We start from the raw sequence: 11,478 nt of genomic DNA, 5'->3' as shown, positions 1-11,478 counted from the left end.
TTGAAGTGTTTATAAACTTGAGATGAATAGTAACTCAAGCCTCCTCCTCCTCCTCCTCCTCCCCACCTAATCCTCCTTCACCTCCTCATCCTCTCCTCCTCCTCCTCCTCCTCCTCTCCTCCTCCTCCTCCTCCACCTACTCCTCCTCCTCACCCTACTCTTTCTCCTCCTCCAACTATTCCTCCTCCTCCACCTACTCCTCCTGCATCTACTTCTCCTCCTCCTCCTCCTCTCCTCCTCCTCCTAACCCTACTCCTCCACCTACTCCTCCTCCTCCTCCTCCTCCTCCTCCACCTACTCCTCCTGCATCTACTTCTCCTCCTCCTCCTCCTCCTCCTCCTCCACCTACTCCTCCTCCTCACCCTACTCTTTCTCCTCCTCCAACTATTCCTCCTCCTCCACCTACTCCTCCTCCTCCTCCTCAATTCCACCACCTCCTCCTCTTCCTCCTCCACCTACTCCTCCTCCTCCCCACCTAATCCTCCTTCACCTCCTCATCCTCTCCTCCTCCTCCTAACCCTACTCCTCCACCTACTCCTCCTCCTCCTCACCCTACTCTTTCTCCTCCTCCAACTATTCCTCCTCCTCCACCTACTCCTCCTCCTCCTCCTCCTCCTCTCCTCCTCCTCCTCCTCTCCTCCTCCTCCTCTTCCTCCTCCACCTACTCCTCCTCCTCCTCCTCTCCTCCTCCTCCTCCTCTCCTCCTCCTCCTCCTCTCCTCCTCCTCCTCCTCCTCTCCTCCTCCTCCACCTACTCCTCCTGCATCTACTTCTCCTCCTCCTCCTAACCCTACTCCTCCACCTACTCCTCCTCCTTCCACACCACAGTGAAAATGCTGGGTGTTCATTGCATTGATTGACTTCACAAGAAAGTAACTAATAGTTTATAATAAAATAATTAGTCGAATGCAGTAAGTCGTAATATTAAGTAAGACCCTCTTACTATTCTCAAATTATTGAATAAAAGTAAGGCAAATACCTAAACAATGAAATATTCACGAATCCACTGAAATATTATTGATTCATGTAGTAAATTAAATTAGAAGTATTCAAATTATACATCTTGAAAGCGTATATATCATTGTCAATAATATACGCGTGTATAAAATATAAGTGTTAATTACGGAAGAACTGTGCGATTTAAAACTCAACTGATATGTTAAATGTATGAAGGAACTCTCTAGAAACATAATCCTGCGTTCAGAAATTCCAAAATACCATTGAATAATCACTTTTTTATAAAAATGGAATGAGTAGTTCTAATTGTGTCCAACATCTATGTAGGTTACACGGAATTTATTGTACTTTGATCGTTTGAAGACATGAAATTCGAAAAATCACAATAACTTTTTTAGTTGTTGACAGATTGACTTGAAAATTTATGGGAAGGACACTAATGTTAAGATAAATGTTCCTGTTTTTTTGTAGAATTTTTCCATGGCTCCTTTCCCCTCCAGATCCGAAAAACTGTTCGGGCGATTTGACTCCGTAAGACCGGTTTTGAATTTCCCGGCTCAAATAGTCTTTGGCGCGCTTTTAGTTGATTGGGTGATTATCGCTCGCAGAGGCTCTCTATTGGTCTATTTTAGATTCTGTTTGTAACTCACAAGTATTTTTCAATGACTAATGTACATCATAATAAAAATTTCAATCTCTAAATAGGCTTGTTTCTTCTCTGGTATTTATTTGGTTATTTGTTTGAAACTCAAACTTTTTTAATATGCTCTTTTCTATTTTTTCGGAGGTTATCATTGAAGATTTTCACGATTGCTGATAAGATTTAAATTCTTAATTTCTAAGTTCTAAGGGCTACGTTGTCTTGGTGGAAGGTAAATAAGATTCTTGTCTGAGGGCGGCAAAATTGAGGGCGCCGCCGAAATATATATATACAATAAATATATTTTGTCATACAATATTAAAAATCTAATCTTTATATTTCCAATACAACAATATATCAATAAAATAAATTTGGGGAGATAATACTAAAGTTATAACTATTGTAATATTATATACTAGCAGGTAACCCGTGCTTCACAAGGGACTTTCTTCAAACTTGACGTAATGAAATCTAGAAGAATTCAAAATAGGCCTATAAGAATCCTCGGTTGATTAAGAATTTATATGCTGCATTTCAAGTAAATCAGTATGACCACCTTTCAATTAAAAAAAGAAGTTGGATTGAGAATGGCGGAAAAAATTTGGGTGTGACGGAAAACCTGTTTTTATCATTCGAAAAGGATCCCCAATCATAACTATCTTCTAATTTCCCTTTTAAGAGAAATCTTCTGCTGCTTCCATACAAACTGGAAGCATGACAAATAATTGAAAACTTGACAAACTGAAAACGTGATGTAATCAAATCTTGAAGAATTTAAAATTGGTCTATAACCACCCTCGGTTAAGCATCATTATAGTACAGAAGATAATAGATTGATGGATGATCATTGTTATTTTACGAAAAGATAGAATAAGTTGAGTAGTTTCCCTTTCAGAGGGAGTTTTGACAACCCACAAAACTCATTTTTCATTTGAAGATAGATATAACGAAAAGGTGCATATGACCTAATTTTTTTGCTCAGCTTGCCAAAATACCCCTCATTCCAATATTAAAATTTTCGACTGACTGTACAGTGAGTCAGTCATTCTATCAGGGCTCGAATAATTTTGAAATTTTAATTAAATGAAAATGGAAGAATATAATTTCTTTATGTAAATAACAACACCTTCATTCAAAGACATATTAACTGCATGCGTTTTCATATTTCCGTTACAGCATTGATGAAACTGTAGACGTTTATTTAGCACTTTGTCTCAAAAATTGTTCTAGCTGAAAAATTAATAATCCATGCCACGTGTAGGCCTAAACATTGCATTAGGAAAACGAAGATCAAAACTATTGAATGAAAAAGACTAAGAAATTGTCAAAAAACCACGGATTTATTGATAATTAGAAAGACCGGTTTCGGTTATTACACCATTGTCAATCTCTGATAAATTCTTTGAATCTCTTTGAAACTCTTTGTGAATCTATGTTTTTCAGGTAGAAAGCAATATAGAAACAGATGTTCATTTTTTAATTTCGACCATATGATTTGGTGATTTTTTAATGAAATCGAATGTACCATTAATGAAAAATTTAAACATTAATTCTGAAAAATCTAGAAGGAAAATTAAAATTTGGGCTTCCAGGTGCACGAGATTGATATTTTTAGAATCTATGTGCAAAATTTGGAGATCTAAATCATTCCCGTTTATTCAAGTTGTTTAGTCAACAACTTTGGCGATTGGCGAGCGATTGTTATTGTTAATAGCAGGTGCACACCGACGCGAATGCTCCGAAGTTTTGATGCGGTACTACGTGCGTATTAAATTCTGAGAACTTGCCGTGTTTAGTTAATAGTTTATATGCTGAACTCCTTCCAATAAAACAAATAAAAGCGCTGTGAATCCATTTGTTGAGACTAGACAAATCTTCACTAATTTCGAGCAAGATTTGGCTGAATTTAAAGCAATTCGTCGATACTTAAAAATTATAAATACTGATCAAGGCTTTGAAGATTCTGATCACAAAGGCTCTGAAATCTTGGAAATCATTAACAAAATATAAAGCTCTTTTATTTTGTTCTGTTGGAGGATGAATTTGAAAGTGTGAGGCACTAATCACAATGATAATTCTATTTGTCATTCATTTTAATAGGGATTTTTGGTTTCTGCTTGATTAAAGTCAAGAACTATAAAGCTGAATTCAATCTATCCCGTGCTTTAACAATAGCCTTGCAGAGCATAGGTTACCTGCTAGTATTATTTATATTTATGATTATTGATTATTTAGGTTTATTGATTATAATAGACTAGGCTATTGTATGTATGGTACAAAAAAAAATAATCCACTCAAAGACAAAAATTTAGATTAGATCATTAGATTATATTTATTATGTATACCAACACTGGTGAACAGTGCTTGGTGAATAAAATAACTACTGTAGCTTATATAATATTGTTTTATTATTATTGTTTATTATTATTCGAGAAGAATCGCACAGATTCATAGAGAGAAGAATGAAAAGAATTCGATTAATGTAGGTATGATTGCAATTTCCAATAGGCTACAGTTTATCAATAAAGAAGTAATAATTCAATTTCAATTTCCAATTTATTAAAACACACAAAACAAAACAAAATTACCAAGAATTACAAAACAAATAAAATACAATAAAATGTTACAAATATAAAAAAACCGTGGGCTTTGTGGTTGGGTGTGTTGGAGAAGAGAAAAAAGAAAGGAAGATACCTAGCCAACTATGGTTTCCTATGTAATAGGCTGGCAAAGAAGAGAAGAGAGAAGTGATGAGGAAAAAAGGGAAGGGAGAAATGGGGGAAGGAAGAAAAAAAGAGGAATAGGTACGCAAAATGAAGGTAAGCAAGTCCACTGAAAAATGAAAAAAAAATAATGAAAAAACAAAGCTGGAGCAAAAATCTTGAGTCTTATATAGGTATCTAAATGGAAGAGGAAATTACTGTATGTCCAGTTTTTTATATCCAGTTTAATTTTTTTGCTGATCTTATTGTCCATGAGAGAGTGATTTGGAATAAGGTTTATTATTTTAGTACCTATGTGAATTAACTGCCTCCTTATACATTCAATATTAGTGTTATAGGTTACATATTTGTTAGCAGTGGCCCTTAGATTATAAAAAATTAGTATAGAGTTCAATGTGAGAGGAAAATCTGATCTATATTTTATTAAGTACTCAATTACGGTTTTTATGTATAATTGACGTATAGACATGACCTCAAAATCACTAAAAACCATATCCGTTGGATAGAACCTGGGTTTGCTTAATATACTTTTAATTATCAGTTTTTGTGCTAAAAATAATTCAGCAATATGACAGTTGAAACAGCCTCCCCAAACAACTATGCCATAGGTACTGCAGAATTGACTTGACTAGAGCATGATATGATCATTTTCAGGTGGTTCTTATTAAGAATTCTGTTAACTTGGTAAAATTTAAAAGATAAATATCTCTTTTTTCTACATATATGTATTTAATATGAACATCCCATTTAAGGTTTTCATCAATTATGATTCCCAAGTACTTAGTATTAGTGACTTTTTTAATGGTGGGACAATCACAATTACCCAAATTTAAATTGCACTGAGAATGGAGTCTCAAATCTTGATTCTCGTTGGGCTGCCCTACTCTATTTGCAGAGAAAGTTATGTAATAAGTTTTTTCAATATTTAACATAAGGTATTCTTATCTATCCACTTCTTAATTAAAAGCATATTATGTTCAGCTATAGTATGAACTTCATTTCATGAATTACCGTGAAAAATAGCTGCAGTATTATCTACAAAGGATAGTTACACTAGATTGATCATTTATGGTTAGGGACTGGGTTCTATTACTCAGATAGCTTTTGAACAATTTAAGCGAGACTCCTCTGAAACCGTTATACACTTCGATAGTCATTATTCAATAACATTCCTAATTAGCCAGATATAATCGATTGTGAGTATTCAGCTCTTGTTGTTCTATAATGAAATTATTCATTTTAAACTGTCTGTATTGCTTGAATGAGATTAAGGCATGCTGTCAAGCGAATTATCACTAATTACTCTTTTTGCAATGATAGATAGTAATTGAGAGTAGTTGAACAAGATTGTGAGAGAGAAGTACTGTATTGACGTGTGGGCTTATGTGAGATAGAGGGAAAGTATAGGATTGAGAGAAAAAGACTTCAGGTACGCGCGCGCGCGATATGTATGAGAGAGAATGAATGAGAGTGAATGTTTTAGCCTGGTGTAGACAGAGAAAGATCCCCCTCCCAGTGCAGTGATCGTTTAGTTCGAGCAGAGGGAGTGGAGTTGTGGGGTGATGGACAGCTGGTCCTTATCTAGTTCCAACAGAGTTGATGCAAAACCGGCTGAATGAATTTGTAATCTATGATGGTAAAATTGGCAACGTTGCTGGCTGCCATAAGTCACCAGTTGTTGCCACTTGTTGGGCATCATGGGGAAACATACAAAAATATACACGGCTGCCATAAATTTGGGAAGTTGACGGCTGCCATTATTATAGGACAATTTTGCAATGTTAGCAAACTTTTTGTTTATTGATATTATGACAATAAAAAGTAGATCTCGGACCTAAATTCGATGTTTTAAGACATTATACACCATAAAAACGACATATACTCCACTCCTAAGAGTGGCTGCCACACGTATGCTTTACAGGCGGCTGCCACTTGAATAGGAAGATGTATATATATATATATATATATTATATATATATATATATATCATGAGTTGATCAAATTTCTGGTTCAGGTATTGAATTCAGTTGACTCAATGACAGACACCTCTATTATGTTTCCTAATCTGAGCTTAGACCTTTTCACCCATTTCAAATCTTAGGGTACGTTTTATGTCGGAGCTGTGATAAACGATTCTAGCAACGATGAGAGAAGCGATGCTAGTAGGGAGTAGCGCTCAGCTTCTATCGACTGTTCATGCCGACAGTCGTGCTTAAAGCTTGATTCGAGAGTTCATGTTTTGAAAAAACAATTTGTGTATGCTATAATGAGTGATTCCGATGAAGATTTTATTTTTGCATCGAATACAGTAAAGCATTACTTACTAGGTTGTAGAGAACGTGAATATTATGCACATCCTATCAATGTGGAGAGGAATGTATTTGGGGAGTATCATCATTTGTATAAAGATTTAAGACAGCATCCAAAAAAAATTTTTGACTATATGAGAATGGAAATAGAAACTTTCGACTACATTTTGACGAGAGTTTCCAAAAATACTGGAATAATTATCACATAAGTCCTATCATGGCAGAGGAGCGATCAATGCTAACATTAAGGTAAGTAGGTTTATACAAGAAAGTTATATTTTTTGATAAGATAGAAACAATTGAATTTATTCTTGAAATGCATACATCAAGGTCTATATTATGTTTCATTATTATCATTGACAATAAGATAGAATTTTGTAATTGAATAAGAAATAGTTTAATGAAGTAAAGAAAATGTCACTTGCTTACGAAACTCCACATATAAATCAACCCAAATCATGAAAAAATATTGGTCCATGTTTGTACTTTGTAGTCTACAACTCGATACTAGCCTCGATACTAGCTTTGATACTAGCTTGGGTCTGGACCCAAGATCGATTTTCATCGCAGCTCCGACATAAACAGGCCTATTAGAAAGCACGTTGGTATTATCTACGCCTTGCTAGAATCGCAGCTTTTATCACTAATCGCAGCTCCGACATAAATGTACCCTTAGACCAGTTATACTGTAGAATAGACACGCTGGGAAGTCTAGCCTCTGAAGTAGGGATGGGTATCGAAAGACAAAACATCGATGTTTTGAACATCGATGTTTTTTCCATCCCAACATCGATAAGTGAAAAACATCGAACAGTAAACATCGATGTTTTTGAACATCGATGTTTTTAAACATCGTTTATCGCCCTACGTTTTTATGGATGATACTATTAGTCCAGTCAATATAGACATAAAAAAAGGGGGTGTGCTTGCAATTTATATTGCAGTTCTGATTCTTTAATATATTATTTGGGTACATAAGAGAAGTCCAGAACCAATTTCTTCATGCAAGATTTCCTTGTGCTAGATACAAGATAGCCCAAAAAACTCGTATTTTCGGCTCATTTTCCAGTTTTCAGCTATTTCTGCCAAATCTCTCCCAGATTATATAATTCTGAAAAAAATGAGATCACTCGGAACTCTCTATCTCTAATGAGTACTTTGTTATAATTTTTCAAAAATGAGTAAAATTTGAAGAAAAAATCAACTTTGATGAATTTTAGTTTTTAATCAACAATATCTTCCGATTGTTACAATTTAGATGTATATTTCAAAATCCCTCTAGGCGTATTTTTGTGCTATACAATCTGAGATCAGGTAGAGCGCTCTATGTCATATAGATTTCCAGGTATACCTGACAACAATGCTCCTTGTATTGTGGAAAAAAACACCTAATTTTCAGCTTCAACCATCATCACCATCCACTTTGTCCTCACATTGATATTTCGCACAATGACATAAGTTCATGGGTAAGAATCACCCGTTAGATGCACTTAATATCAGTATTTCCTAGTAGAGGCACGCTTAAGGACACCTCAAGGATCAAAATTTCAAACACATAACTTTTGACACAATCCTCAGATTTCATCGTACTACACTTCATCCTTCTCGGTTCGTCACGGCGGTTCAAAATCATGCATAATAAGTCAAATTCGGTCGAAAAATGGAAACTTTATTGTTGAGTGTACTTAAGCCCATATTCCAATACACAGAAAATGACCAATTTCTATATTCAAAGTTGCATGTCTTGTGAAATACTACCGACAAAATTTCCAAATCTAGTGAGAACACTTATAATTTACTTTTGACACGATGCTCAGATTTCATCGTACTACACTTCATTCTTCTCGGCTCACCAAGGCGGTTCAGAGGGGGTAGAGGGGGACAATTTCCACATTCTCACTAGATTTGGAAATTTTATCAGAAGTATTTCACAATACATGCAACTTTGAATATAGAAATTGATCATTTTCTGTGTATTGGAATATGGGCTTAAGTACACTCAACAATAAATTTTCCATTTTTCGACCGAATTTGACTTATTATGCATGATTTTGAACCGCCGTGACGAACCGAGAAGGATGAAGTGTAGTACGATGAAATCTGAGGATTGTGTCAAAAGTTATGTGTTTGAAATTTTGATCCTTGAGGTGTCCTTAAGCGCGCCTCTCCACTAGGAAATACTGAAATGAAGTGCATCTAACGGGTGATTCTCATAGAACATAATCTCAAGAACTTATGTCGTTGTGCTAAATATCAATGTGAGGACAATGTAGTTGGTGATGATGCTTGAAGCTGAAAATTAGGCGTTTTTCACAATACAAGGAGCATTGTTGTCAGGTGTACCTGGAATATGAGATAGATCGCTATACCTGATCTCAGATTGTAGAGCACAAAAAGAGCTTCTAAAGTGACTACAATTTCATCTGGAGCTATTGTTCCAATTTTTCAACAGTTACTGACTGGAATCACAGCAATTTTGGACTTGTGGTATTCAAGTAACAGTCTTTCGAATAATTGAAGTCAGGTTGTGACTAGAAAGATACATCAACTATAGTTCACAAGATTTGTCATCTTCATGGTTAGTCTGAAACCTCTCGGGATATCCTTGAGGACTCGGTCTTGAAATTTCACCCTAAGCTAATTTTAGCAATCATTGATACGCATATCGTATTCATTCAATGTCTGATAGATTTTTTAGGAAATGAAAATGGATTAAGTATTTTCATATGGATATCTGCACTCCTCACAATACGAGGACCTCTTTTCCAGAGCTAGATTAATTAGTGTTAAACAAATGTTGAGGAAATAATTGTAGCAAGAAAAAACTCTTTCTTTCTAAGAAACGAAGAATCCGACCTCTTATTCAATTCTAAATAACTAACTATCTAACCTTGACACGGGCCACAGAAGTAATGTAAATCTTCAAGAGTATCCAACAGTCTCACATAAAAATACAGAGAGCCTGATTGAAAAATAAAAATAGCAATCTGCAGGAAATCAAAACTTATGCGAGATCTTTCACAAGAGTGATCTATATTCACAAAAAACACTAAACAGAATACTACACTAAATATGATAGAGATAATGATTGTAATTCTGTTACTATTATTTATTGCTCTCAAGATAATCCTCTTCAAACAAAAAAATAGAAAAAAAACTTGTATCAAATTAAAAATTAGAATTGTTTTTACTTTTTAGTTGGGGAAAACATCGGATGACCGATGTCTAGGTAAAACCATCGATAAGTGAAAAACATCGAACAGTAAACATCGATGTTAAAAACATCGATGTTTGATGTTGAAACATCGATGTTTTTAAACATCGATGTATCGATACCCATCCCTACTCTGAAGCCAACATCTACTGCCCAAAGACCTTAAAGATGCAAAGATGCAGACCTTAAAGATATCTCTTTAAACCTAGCGCCGCAGTGCAGGATGGTTTCTCACAGCTTGGCGTTGTTGTCATTTGAGATGGGTGTCTGACTTGGAGGTATTTCGGCCGCATTGCAGGATGACTGTTAACGGTTGCCGGAAGATCAACAGCTGGGTTTTTTTCGTTATTTTTCGTGATAGAGAAATTCTGATTGCAGATTCGTTCTCAGCGACCCCAAGTTTAGCCTGAAGGCTCAGAATGTTAACAATATATTTAAATAATTAAAAATCATCATGAAAAGTCATTAATATGGAAGTACACCACGTTTCTGGAAACTTTTTACTGGTGACTGGAGTTATTATTGATTATAGGTAGCACAAAAATCAAAATAATCGTGAGAAAGAAAACTGCTGATGAACGCGAATAAGACCGTCACTCCATTGTTCTATTGTCTCGGCTGCTTGGCTGAGCCTGGCTGGAGGGATCAAATAACCGACTGGTTTGATCTTTCGTCTGTCCACTAGGCAGAACTACGCCGAACATTGCTGGGTGGAAGACGTTACTGCGGCCGCTCGCATTCCCACCAACGCTGCTATTATTTGCTGTCTCAGCGCCTAGTCCGAGTCAGACAAGCATCCAGCCTGCACTGCGGAGCTAGGTTAAGGGGGAACGCGCCACCTTAGTCCTCCGACACACCCAGAACCTGACAGGAGTGGACAGCGACTATCTCATCCATCGACACCGTACGCCAGCGACAGGGAAAGACTGTTTTGAAAGAGTCTCGAATTGGCGTGTGCGTTAGGCGCCAAAACCGGACACTTTTACATTCGTACAGACACGACAAAGTCAGACACATCGAATCTCTGACACTTCCAAAAGGTATAGTTCTTGGACGGACTGTACTACGCAGAGCTGTCTGGGTTTTCAAACAATGGTTATTGTTCTGATGGATCCCCACATGTAGGCTATTCTTAACAAGACCATTGACAATTTATTTCTAAAACCTATCACTCTTTTCTATCCCTCTTCGTAGTAATATCAGGCGATGACTTATCTTGTAACTGTATAATTCGTTATACAGGGTGTTTCAGAAGTAGTGTCGAGAATGTCAGGGTATTGTACCTGGATGCTAGGAGACTACAAATGTCATATTTGAAGTGTCCAAAACTCAGCGGTTATCCTTATAGCTGCCATTTTGTTTTTTTCACTTGAAAATTTTTATCTCAAGAACGAAATGTTGTATTGATCTGAAATTTGGCATGAATATTTATGCTATAAAGACTCAACTATAAAAAATAAAAAAAAAATTTTTTGTTGAAATTTTTCAAAATGGCGACCATTTTAAATTTTTGATGGCGAATATCTCGAAAACCGTCCATTTTACAGAAAATTTACAAATTTTTTCACGATTCCAATGATACCTAATTTATTAAGATTGGTCGAAGAATAACAGAGAAATTAATTTTTTTCGTACT

This window comes from Nilaparvata lugens, chromosome 3 (assembly GCF_014356525.2).
Source record: "Nilaparvata lugens isolate BPH chromosome 3, ASM1435652v1, whole genome shotgun sequence".
In the NCBI taxonomy this organism is placed as follows: Eukaryota; Metazoa; Arthropoda; class Insecta; order Hemiptera; family Delphacidae; genus Nilaparvata; species Nilaparvata lugens.
Note: the sequence above shows the minus strand (reverse complement) of the source record.